The following is a 12,307-nucleotide window of genomic DNA, read 5'->3' on the forward strand; positions in this document are numbered from 1 at the left end:
TCAGGGTGCAGGTTGGTCAGGGTGCAGCTTGGTCAGGTTGGTCAGGTTGGTCAGGTTGGTCAGGGTGGTCAGGTTGGTCAGGTTGGTCAGGTTGGTCAGGGTGCAGGTTGGTCAGGGAGCAGGTTGGTCAGGGAGCAGGTTGGTCAGGTTGGTCAGGTTGGTCAGGGTGCAGGTTGGTCAGGTTGGTCAGGGTACAGGTTGGTCAGGGTGCAGCTTGGTCAGGTTGGTCAGGGTGCAGCTTGGTCAGGTTGGTCAGGTTGGTCAGGGTACAGGTTGGTCAGGGTACAGGTTGGTCAGGGTGCAGGTTGGTCAGGGTACAGGTTGGTCAGGTTGGTCAGGGTACAGGTTGGTCAGGGTACAGGTTGGTCAGGGTACAGGTTGGTCAGGGTGCAGGTTGGTCAGGTTGGTCAGGGTGCAGGTTGGTCAGGTTGGTCAGGGTGCAGGTTGGTCAGGGTGCAGGTTGGTCAGGTTGGTCAGGGTGCAGGTTGGTCAGGTTGGTTAGGGTGCAGGTTGGTCAGGTTGGTCAGGGTGCAGGTTGGTCAGGGTGCAGGTTGGTCAGGGTGCAGGTTGGTCAGGGTACAGGTTGGTCAGGGTACAGGTTGGTCAGGTTGGTCAGGGTACAGGTTGGTCAGGGTGCAGGTTGGTCAGGGTGCAGGTTGGTCAGGGTGCAGGTTGGTCAGGGTGCAGGTTGGTCAGGGTAAAGGTTGGTCAGGGTACAGGTTGGTCAGGGTACAGGTTGGTCAGGGTGCAGGTTGGTCAGGGTGCAGGTTGGTCAGGGTGCAGGTTGGTCAGGTTGGTCAGGGTGCAGGTTGGTCAGGTTGGTCAGGGTACAGGTTGGTCAGGTTGGTCAGGGTGCAGGTTGGTCAGGTTGGTCAGGGTGCAGGTTGGTCAGGTTGGTCAGGGTGCAGGTTGGTCAGGTTGGTCAGGGTGCAGGTTGGTCAGGTTGGTTAGGGTGCAGGTTGGTCAGGGTACAGGTTGGTCAGGGTGCAGGTTGGTCAGGTTGGTCAGGGTGCAGGTTGGTCAGGGTGCAGGTTGGTCAGGGTGCAGGTTGGTCAGGGTACAGGTTGGTCAGGGTGCAGGTTGGTCAGGGTACAGGTTGGTCAGGGTACAGGTTGGTCAGGGTGCAGGTTGGTCAGGGTGCAGGTTGGTCAGGGTACAGGTTGGTCAGGGTGCAGGTTGGTCAGGGAGCAGGTTGGTCAGGTTGGTCAGGGTGCAGGTTGGTCAGGTTGGTCAGGGTGCAGGTTGGTCAGGTTGGTCAGGGTACAGGTTGGTCAGGGTACAGGTTGGTCAGGGTGCAGGTTGGTCAGGGTGCAGGTTGGTCAGGGTGCAGGTTGGTCAGGGAGCAGGTTGGTCAGGTTGGTCAGGGTGCAGGTTGGTCAGGTTGGTCAGGGTACAGGTTGGTCAGGGTACAGGTTGGTCAGGTTGGTCAGGGTGCAGGTTGGTCAGGTTGGTCAGGGTGCAGGTTGGTCAGGTTGCTGTTGCCTTGTTAGGGTACCAAAACATGACAGCAGCATTGAAGGTCCCCAAGAACACAGTGGCCCCCATCCTTCTTAAAATGGAGGCATTTTAGAACCACCAAGACAATTTAATCAATTTTAGAATAAGGCTGTAACGTAACAAAATGTGGGAAAAGTCAAGGGGTCTGAATACTTTTCGAAGGCACTGTATGTCTGCACCACGTACTCTCACTACGGGTGTCCCCCAGGGCTCAGTTCCAATCCCTCTCCTCTTCTCTCTATACACCAGGTCACTCAGCTCCATCATATCCTCACATGGTCTCTCCTATCACTGCTGTGCGGATAACATTCAACTACTTTTCTCCTTCCGCCCCTCTGACACCCAAGTGGTGACACGCATCTCTGCGTGCCTGGCAGACATCTGAACTTGTAAGCCCGGGCCTACCGGCCTCAAGCTCAACCTTGACAAGACAGAGCTGGCGTGACCGAAAAGAGACGGTGTGTCACAGTGTAGTGTAGCCTGCCATGTGGAATTCTGGGTCTCCGGTAGCGTTTGGAACTGCTGATCTGCGGTCAAGAACACTGAGTTAAATTACAACCTATGATGCCCTTCAGTCCCTTGACCTTTTTCGTCCCTGACGTAGACCTGGATCACCCAAGAGAACACTGCTACTCCAGCTGCTCTCTCTTCATCCGACTACGTTTTCTCTCATAGTCCAAGAGCATCTGGTCGTCGACTAACAGGCAAACATGAAAAATATTATCATGTCAAGCATGCCTTAGCACATCTAACTGGAGATTCTCTATTTTCTCTCTCTCTCTCACCTGTCCATCTGCTCATTTCAATTCCATGCTGTCACTGTCACTTGTCCACTCAAGCTTAACATTGTTGTCTATCTATCGCCCACTAGGTGCCCTTGGAGAGTTCCTCAATGAGCTTGACACATTGATAAACTAATTTCCTGACGATGGCTCAGCGGTCTTCGTACATGGCGACTTCAACATCCAGACGACTGCCTTTGACTAATTTCTTTCCAACTCTTTTCCCTCCTTGCCTCTTTGGACCTCACTCTTTCCCAATCCCCTCTAACTCACAAGGCAGACAATACGCTTTCCCTCATCTTTACTAGAGGCTAGTCGCCTACTAAATCGCACTGCAACCCCCTTCCAGGTCTTTGATCCTACCTTCAGGCTATGCTCCAACCCTACACCCCAACACGAGCACTCCGTTCTGCCACCTCTGGTCTCTTGGCCCTCACACCCCTATGAGAGGGCAGCTTCCGCTCAGCCCAGTCCAAGCTCTTCTCTGTCCTGGCACCCCAATGGTGGAACCAGCTTCCCCCTGAAGCTAGGACAGCAGAGTCCCTGCCCATCTTCCCCCTGAAGCTAAGACAGCAGAGTCCCTGTTCATCGACCCCCTGAAGCTAGGACAGCAGAGTCCCTGCACATCTCCCCCTTAAGCTAGGACAACAGAGTCCCTGTCCATCTTCCCCTGAAGCTAGGACAGCAGAGTCCCTGCCCATCTTCCCCCTGAAGGTAGGACCGCAGAGTCCCTGTCCATCTTCCCCCTGAAGCTAGGACAGCAGAGTCCCTGTCCATCTTCCCCCTGAAGCTAGGACAGCCGAGTCCCGGCCCATCTTCCCCCTGAAGCTAGGACATCAGAGTCCCTGCCCATCTTCCCCCTGAAGCTAGGACAGCAGAGTCCCTGCCCATCTTCCCCCTGAAGCTAGGACAGCAGAGACCCTGCACATCTTCCCCCTGAAGCTAGGACAGCAGAGTCCCTGCCCATCTTCCCCCTGAAGCTAGGACAGCAGAGTCCCTGCCCATCTTCCCCCTGAAGCTAGGACAGCAGAGTCCCTGCCCATCTTCCCCCTGAAGCTAGGACAGCAGAGTCCCTGCCCATCTTCCCCCTGAAGCTAGGACAGCAGAGTCCCTGCCCATCTTCCCCCTGAAGCTAGGACAGCAGAGTCCCTGTCCATCTTCCCCTGAAGCTAGGACAGCAGAGTCCCAGAGTCCCTGTCCATCTTCTCCTTGAAGCTAGGACAGCAGAGTCCCTGTCCATCTTCCCATTGAAGCTAGGACAGCAGAGTCCCAGAGTCCCTGTCCATCTTCTCCTTGAAGCTAGGACAGCAGAGTCCCTGTCCATCTTCCCCCTGAAGCTAGGACAGCAGATTCCCTGCCCATCTTCCCCCTGAAGCTAACACAGCAGAGTCCCTGCCCATCTTCCCATTGAAGCTAGGACAGCAGAGTCCCTGTCCATCTTCCCCCTGAAGCTAGGACAGCAGAGTCCCTGCCCATCTTCCCATTGAAGCTAGGACAGCAGAGTCCCTGCCCATCTTCCCATTGAAGCTAGGACAGCAGAGTCCCTGTCCATCTTCTCCCTGAAGCTAGGACAGCAGAGTCCCTGCCCATCTTCCCCCTGAAGCTAGGACAGCAGAGTCCCTGCCCATCTTCCCCCTGAAGCTAGGACAGCAGAGTCCCTGTCCATCTTCCCCTGAAGCTAGGACAGCAGAGTCCCAGAGTCCCTGTCCATCATCTCCCTGAAGCTAGGACAGCAGAGTCCCTGTCCATCTTCCCACTGAAGCTAGGACAGCAGAGTCCCTGTCTATCTTCCCACTGAAGCTAGGACAGCAGAGTCCCATATTCCAAAAGCACCTGAAACCCTACCTCTTTGAAGAGTATCTTAAATGATCCCTCTCCTCACCTACTATGCCTTTGGTATGTGGTAGTTCCATCTAGTTATCTGCTAAAAGACTAACATGTCAATGTAAATAATGATTATGGCTGTTACAAGTGTTTTAAAAAGGCCTAGTTCCCCTCCGGACCACCCCCCGGCTAGTCCCCCTCCGGACCACCCCCCAGCTATCCTCACGTCTAACCACCCCTGGACAGAGGAGTGGTTAGACGTCAGAGACGTGGTTAGACGTCAGAGGCGTGGTTAGACGCCAGAGGCGTGGTTAGACGCCAGAGGCGTGGTTAGACGTCAGAGCCGTGGTTAGACGTCAGAGCCGTGGATAGACGCCAGAGACGTGGTTAGACGCCAGAGCCGTGGTTAGACGTCAGAGCCGTGGTTAGACGTCAGAGCCGTGGTTAGACGTCAGAGCCGTGGTTAGACGACAGAGGCGTGGTTAGACGTCAGAGCCGTGGTTAGACGTCAGAGCCGTGGTTAGACGTCAGAGCCGTGGTTAGACGTCAGAGAAGTGGTTAGACGACAGAGAAGTGGTTAGACGTCAGAGCCGTGGTTAGACGTCAGAGCCGTGGTTAGACGTCAGAGGCGTGGTTAGACGTCAGAGCCGTGGTTAGACGTCAGAGCCGTGGTTAGACGTCAGAGGCGTGGTTAGACGTCAGAGGCGTGGTTAGACGTCAGAGGCGTGGTTAGACGTCAGAGGCGTGGTTAGACGTCAGAGCCGTGGATAGACGTCAGAGACGTGGTTAGACGTCAGAGCCGTGGTTAGACGTCAGAGCCGTGGATAGACGCCAGAGCCGTGGTTAGACGCCAGAGCCGTGGTTAGACGCCAGAGCCGTGGTTAGACGCCAGAGCCGTGGTTAGACGCCAGAGCCGTGGTTAGACGACAGAGGCGTGGTTAGACGTCAGAGGCGTGGTTAGACGTCAGAGCCGTGGTTAGACGTCAGAGAAGTGGTTAGACGACAGAGAAGTGGTTAGACGACAGAGGCGTGGTTAGACGTCAGAGCCGTGGTTAGACGTCAGAGGCGTGGTTAGACGTCAGAGCCGTGGTTAGACGTCAGAGCCGTGGTTAGACGTCAGAGGCGTGGTTAGACGTCAGAGGCGTGGTTAGACGTCAGAGGCGTGGTTAGACGTCAGAGACGTGGTTAGACGTCAGAGACGTGGTTAGACGACAGAGACGTGGTTAGACGTCAGAGACGTGGTTAGACGACAGAGCCGTGGTTAGACGTCAGAGACGTGGTTAGACGTCAGAGCCGTGGTTAGACGTCAGAGGCGCGGTTAGACGTCAGAGGCGCGGTTAGACGTCAGAGGCGCGGTTAGACGACAGAGGCGCGGTTAGACGACAGAGGCGCGGTTAGACGTCAGAGGCGCGGTTAGACGACAGAGGCGCGGTTAGACGCCAGAGGCGCGGTTAGACGCCAGAGGCGCGGTTAGACGCCAGAGGCGCGGTTAGACGCCAGAGGCGCGGTTAGACGCCAGAGACGCGGTTAGACGCCAGAGACGCGGTTAGACGACAGAGACGCGGTTAGACGACAGAGACGCGGTTAGACGACAGAGACGCGGTTAGACGTCAGAGACGCGGTTAGACGACAGAGACGCGGTTAGACGTCAGAGACGCGGTTAGACGACAGAGACGCGGTTAGACGTCAGAGACGCGGTTAGACGACAGAGACGCGGTTAGACGACAGAGACGCGGTTAGACGACAGAGACGCGGTTAGACGTCAGAGACGCGGTTAGACGTCAGAGACGCGGTTAGACGTCAGAGACGTGGTTAGACGTTATAAGCACGACATAAGAATGTAAAGGTAAAGGTCCTGCTTACTACATCACAGTTTGAAAATCAAATCTCTGACATGATTAAAACTCCATAGGAAGCATCAGAAGTATCTTTAGTATCTAAAGCCTTCGTCCCAAATGGGACCCTATTTCCTATGTAGTCGCCCTACTTTTGACCAAGGGGACCACCGTGCTCTTGTAGTAGTAGTAGGGAATAGGGTGCTATTTGGCATGACGACAAAGAGAATAAAGTCCCCTTTGAGGCAAATTCATTAGAGGCCTTAATAATGGACGACAGGTAGCCTGATCAGACCGGACACGTCGCGTGCGCGAGCATCGCAAAATAAATTTAGAAATCCATGTTATTCAATTATTGCACCCACACTGCTCGCGCGCGCCAACGAGCGTCTGCCAAGGGCTAAAATAGATGTCGTTCCTATTTCTGACGCAGATCGCGCTGCAAGTCCTGCCTCTCCCATCTCCTCATTGGTTTATAGAAGCAGGTACCCACGTGCCATCTCCTCATTGGTTATACCCACGTGGGTTATAGAACGGTGAACTGTTTTGCCGGTAGTTGTGGTAATACAATGAAAGTTTAGATGCGTTCACCATATAATTTAAACGATGAAAAAGCCTGGAAGGAGGAGAGATGACTAGAAACGATTCGTTTGGCCGTTTTATGTGTGGATTAATTGTCGGAGTAGAATACCTTGTGCATTTCAGGTAAAATAACAACTCAATGTTTATATCCCAGGACAAATTAGCTAGCAACAGCAAGCTAGCTAAATAGGACAAATTAACGTTAGCTAGCAGGTGCAAGCTAACTAGCTAAATTACCATACATGTTTAATGCTTTTCGACCTGTCCCAAAATTAATGTAATTGGTTCAGAGTTTGTTTTGATATTTTAACCTGCGTGTCGTGATCGCGTTTGGTGTGTGGGGGGGGGAAATACATTTATGCACGATAGCGCACGATAGCGCACGCTCGCAGCCGATTTGGGCGAGGTGTAATGAAGAGCGTTGGGCCAGTAATCAAGAGGTTCCTGTTTGAATCCCTGAATCGACAAGGTGAATAATCTGTTGATTTACACTTGAGCAATGCAGTTAGCCCTAAGTGCTCCTGCAAACTGACTGTGAAAAAGGAAAACGGATTATCTGACATGGTAAACTCTTGTTATTTTCATCTCCTCGTCATAACCCCAGGATTTACATTTGATATCATCCATGGCAATAGATTAGCACTAAACCATGAGAAGACGGGTTGTATCCCAGCCTGTTCCCTATATAGTGCACTACTGTTGACCAGAGCCCCAATGAACACTCAAAAGTAGAGTTCACTATGAAGGGAGTAGGCTGCCATTTGGGACGCAGGTTAAGAGAAATGGGCTCCGTGATATGAGGGCGATCGAAATGGATTCTTGGGGTTTTAACTTGATGGAGATATATCTCCATGTATTAGTTGAGTGAAAGTTGTTACATTATGTACTGAGCACCTCTAGCAGGGAAAATAGAAAATAAGGATATTTTGTTAAATGCTACATTAGCAGGCCCACTGACGGTTATGTTGGAATGTTTAGAACGTAAACTAATCGTGGTTTCACAGGGGACCCTAAGGATGCTCCTGCTGTTGGAGTGTGGGTGTGTGTGTGTGTGTATGTGTGTCAGTGTGTGTGTGTGTGTGTGTGTGTGTGTGTCAGTGTGTGTGTGTGTGTGTGTGTCAGTGTGTGTGTATGTGTGTCAGTGTGTGTCAGTGTGTGTGTGTCAGTGTGTGTATGTGTGTCAGTGTGTGTGTGTGTGTGTGTGTGTGTGTGTGTAATCTTTGTAATTAAGGCAAGTGTGAACACGTCATGAATAATGCAGCCAAAGAGCTCCAGGGACATTCTGCGCACACACACACACACACACACACACACACACTCCCAATCGGAGCGAACGAGCCAATCTGTCACAGGGAAGAGGGAATTTGAGAGATTAAAGCCTCGATAGTTGAGAACGGAAGGAAGTGGTCTGTTCCCTATATAGTGCACTACTTTAGACCAGGGCCCTATGGCACCCTATTCCCTATATAGTGCACTACTTTAGACCAGGGCCCTATGGCACCCTATTCCCTATATAGTGCACTACTTTAGACCAGGGCCCTATGGCACCCTATTCCCTATATAGTGCACTACTTTAGACCAGGGCCCTATGGCACCCTATTCCCTATATAGTGCACTACTTTAGACCAGGGCCCTATGGCACCCTATTCCCTATATAGTGCACTACTTTAGACCAGGGCCCTATGGCACCCTATTCCCTATATAGTGCACTACTTTAGACCAGGGCCCTATGGCACCCTATTCCCTATATAGTACACTACTTTATACCAGGGCCCTAATGTACCCTGTTCCCTATATAGTGCACTACTTACTATATAGGAAATAGCCCCCCCCGCCTGGAGGGCAGTCTGTCTCTGCTCTCTTGACATCTTTCTTTAGCCCTTATCATTAAACCTTTATTTATTTATTTTACGTATACTTACAATGCAAAGAGCTTTGTGATTTATGTCTATAAATGCAATGTATTATTATTATTATGGAAGAACACAGACAGTTATTGGACCAGGCTGGGACCACGTATTAGTTAAAGGAAAATAACTAAAATGTTCTACTTCATTCTCATGATCTGCAGCACCACCCAAACATCAACATGATGAGAAAATGGCACGTTTCTATGTTTTGTAGATTAAAAAAAAGATAATGGGAAGATAAGTGTTTCGAGTGACATAATCCAGAAACCAACTAGAAGTAGGTTACTTTACTAACCAACTCTTGCCTGCTAATAGTTAGTTAAAAATCACATGATGCAGACAATGGTGAAAAAATGTGGAAATTTCCCTTTAAGGTTTTAGAAGGCAGATATTGTTTGACGATCTGTAAACAATATCAGTATCAGTACCTCATACCACACCAATCAAGTTATCAATTACTTGGAAGCAGTTACATATGCTCAGGATAGACGTGGCTACCTACACTGTGTGAATACAAAAACAACATATACTGGCTGTTTCACTCACGTTGCTTCCCAAAATGCCACCCTGTTCAACAATGAACTGCACACATTTTGGACCATAATGCACTGTGTAGGAAACATAGATGCCATTTTGGGATGTAACATATTCAGCAGGGGGTGGGGGTGGGGGTGGGGGGGGGGGGGCAAGTAACACATCGGAGAGCTTAGAACATCTACCACGCTTGGATCAGCTACGAACTCCGGTAGCTATCGTCTGACGATGCTCCTCTTTGTGTCGGCATCTCAAATGGCACACTGTTCCCTATGTAGTGCACTACTTTAGACCAGGGCCCTATGGCACCCTATTCCCTATGTAGTGCACTACTTTAGACCAGGGCCCTATGGCACCCTATTCCCTATGTAGTGCACTACTTTAGACCAGGGCCCTATGGCACCTTATTCCCTATGTAAGTGCACTACTTTAGACCAGGGCCCTATGGCACCCTATTCCCTATGTAGTGCACTACTTTATACCAGAGCCCATAAGGAACATGGTTCCATTTGGAAGCCAACACCCTACAGACTGGCCATAGGGCAGTTCAGGGCAAGTGGCAGATGGGCTGGTCTGACCTAAATTGATTTATTTATTTTTTTACACAGAATGATCATTATTCGGCCAATAACGACGGGCCTCAAAGACAGAAATGTCCCGGTGTATTATAATGCTGGTGCCAGTCTACAGTCTTACTGGCTGACTGATAGTGTTTATCTGTTACTGCAGCATCAGTTCTGCATCGGGAATCATTAACTAGCCAAGGCGCTCTGAAAAAGAAAGAGGAAGCAGCCCAAGTCAACAAGACAGGGGATCCCAATAATATCTCCAGCTTCCGGAAGTAAGCACTTTTTCACTACTCCCGTTCACTACTTGGACACTACAAATGTAAAAGCATTGGATGGGGTATAGGCATGAAAGGAAGTTTCGTATAACACTCATTTCCTGTCAAATTCATTAAGAAGGGAAGTGAATAAAATGTGAGAAGAAAGGAGAGATGATTGGGACAAACCCAGGGCCTCAGTTCAACCAGACATCTGCGACGGTACAGCTAGAATTGGGACAGAGAAACGTGATGTTCCTGTCCAGACTCACAGGCTAGTCCGGTGGTTCTCGACTGGTTCTTGGGACTCAAATTGAACCAGGTTGTCTCAGTCGCGACACAATATTCACATTATGAAAAATATCAAATCAAAATGCAAATCAGGAAAACTATTTTTAAATGCTAAAATTGATAGTAAATGTACCAATTATATGACAAGGGAACACAACAGTCCCACCTCTTTCATTGTCAATAATTAAATGTTTGCCCATATTCTTGATGAAGAATGTTAATAAACTCATTGGTTCAAGACCACAACAATCAACCAAAATGGCACTGCTAATAGCTCTATATTAAAAAGACTGTGAATGAGAATGACATCAACCACCTGAGTCATTATATGTTAGAATCACCTTTGGCAGTGATTACAACTGTGGATTGTGTCAAATGTGACCGACCGGGTCGACGGTCTTTCGTAGCAAAGATTTGAAATTGTTTTTTTTTATGTTGGATAAAAGTAAAGGTTAGAAAATAGTATATCAAAACTGTAACACTCAGGAACATTCACTGTCTTCTTGGTAAGCAACTCCAGTGTATATTTGGCCTTGTGTTTGAGGTTATTGTCCTGCTGAATGGTGAATTCATCTCAGTGTCTGGTGGAAAGCAGACTGAACCAGGTTTTCCTCTAGCATTTTGCCTGTGCTAAGCTCCATTCTGTTTATTTTTTATCCTGAAAAACTACCCAGTCCTTAACGATTACAAGCACACCCATAACATAATGCAGCCACCACTATGCTTGAAAATTTGGAGAGTGTTACTCAGTAATGTGTTGGATTGGATTTCGCCAAAACGTAACACTTTGTATTCAGGACAAAAAGTTAATTGCTTTGACACATTTTTTGCATTGGGGCAGGTACCGTTCTCCTGGCATCCGCCAAACCCAGATTAATCGGCCGGACTGCCAGATGGTAGAGCGTGATTCCTCACTCCAGAGAACGCGTTTCCACTGCTCCAGAGTCCAATTGGCGGTGACCTTTATAGCACTCCAGCCGATCCTTGGCATTGCACGGCCGCAATAACAAAAAACACAGAACTAAGAACAAATATAGACCTTGGTTCACTGCAGACCTGACTGCCCTTGACCAGCACAACAACATCCTGTCGCGTACTGCATTAGCATTGAATAGCCCCCGCGATATGCAGCTTTTCAGGGAAGTTAGGAACCAATACCTACAGGCAGTTAGGAAAGCAAACGCTAGCTTTTTCAAACAGAAATTTGCATCCCGTAGCACAAACTCACAAAATTTCTGGGACACTGTAAAGTCCATGGAGAATAAGAGCACCTCCTCTCAGCCTCCCACTGCACTGAGGCTAGGAAACACTGTCACCACCAATAATTCTAAGATAATCGAGAATTTCAATAAGCATTTTTCTACGGTTGGCCATGCTTTCCACCTGGCTACCCCTACCCCAGTCAACAGCTCTGCGCTCCCCACAGCAACTGGCCCCCGCAGCTTCTCCTTCACCCAAATCCAGATAGCTGATGTTCTGAAAGAGCTGCAAAATCTGGACCCCTTCAAATCAGCTGGGCTAGACAATCTGGACCCTCTCTTTCTAAAATTATCCGCCGCAATTGTTGCAACCCCTATTACTAGCCTATTCAACCTCTCTCTTTTGTATTGTCTGAGATCCCTAAAATTGGAAAGCTGCCGCGGTCATCCCCCTCTTCAAAGCGGGTGACACTCTAGACCCAAACTGTTACAGACCTATATCTATCCTACCCTGCCTTTCTAAAGTTTTCGAAAGCCAAGTTAACAAACAGATCACCGATCATTTCGAATCCCACAGTAACTTCTCCACTTTGCAATCTGGTTTCCGAGCTGGTCATGGGTGCACCTCAGCCACGCTCAAGGTCCTAAACGATATCATAGCTGCCATCGATAAAAGACAGTACTGTGCAGATGTATTCATCTACCTGGCCAAGCCTTTCGACTCTGTCAATCACCGTATTCTTATCGGGAGTTGGTTTCTCAAATGACTGCCTCGCCTGGTTCACCAACTACTTCTCAGATAGAGTTCAGTGTGTCAAATCGGAGGGCCTGTTGTCCGGACCTCTGGGAGTCTCTGTGGGGGTGCCACAGGGTTCAGTTCTTGGGCTGACTATTTTCTCTGTCTACATCAATGATTTCACTCTTGCTGCTGGTGATTCTGTGATCCATCTCTACGCAGACGACACCATTCTGTATACCTCTGGCCCTTCTTTGGACACTGTTTTAACAAACCTCCAGACGAGCTTCAATG

Source organism: Salvelinus fontinalis, chromosome 15 (genome assembly GCF_029448725.1).
Source record: "Salvelinus fontinalis isolate EN_2023a chromosome 15, ASM2944872v1, whole genome shotgun sequence".
Lineage (NCBI taxonomy): Eukaryota > Metazoa > Chordata > Actinopteri > Salmoniformes > Salmonidae > Salvelinus > Salvelinus fontinalis.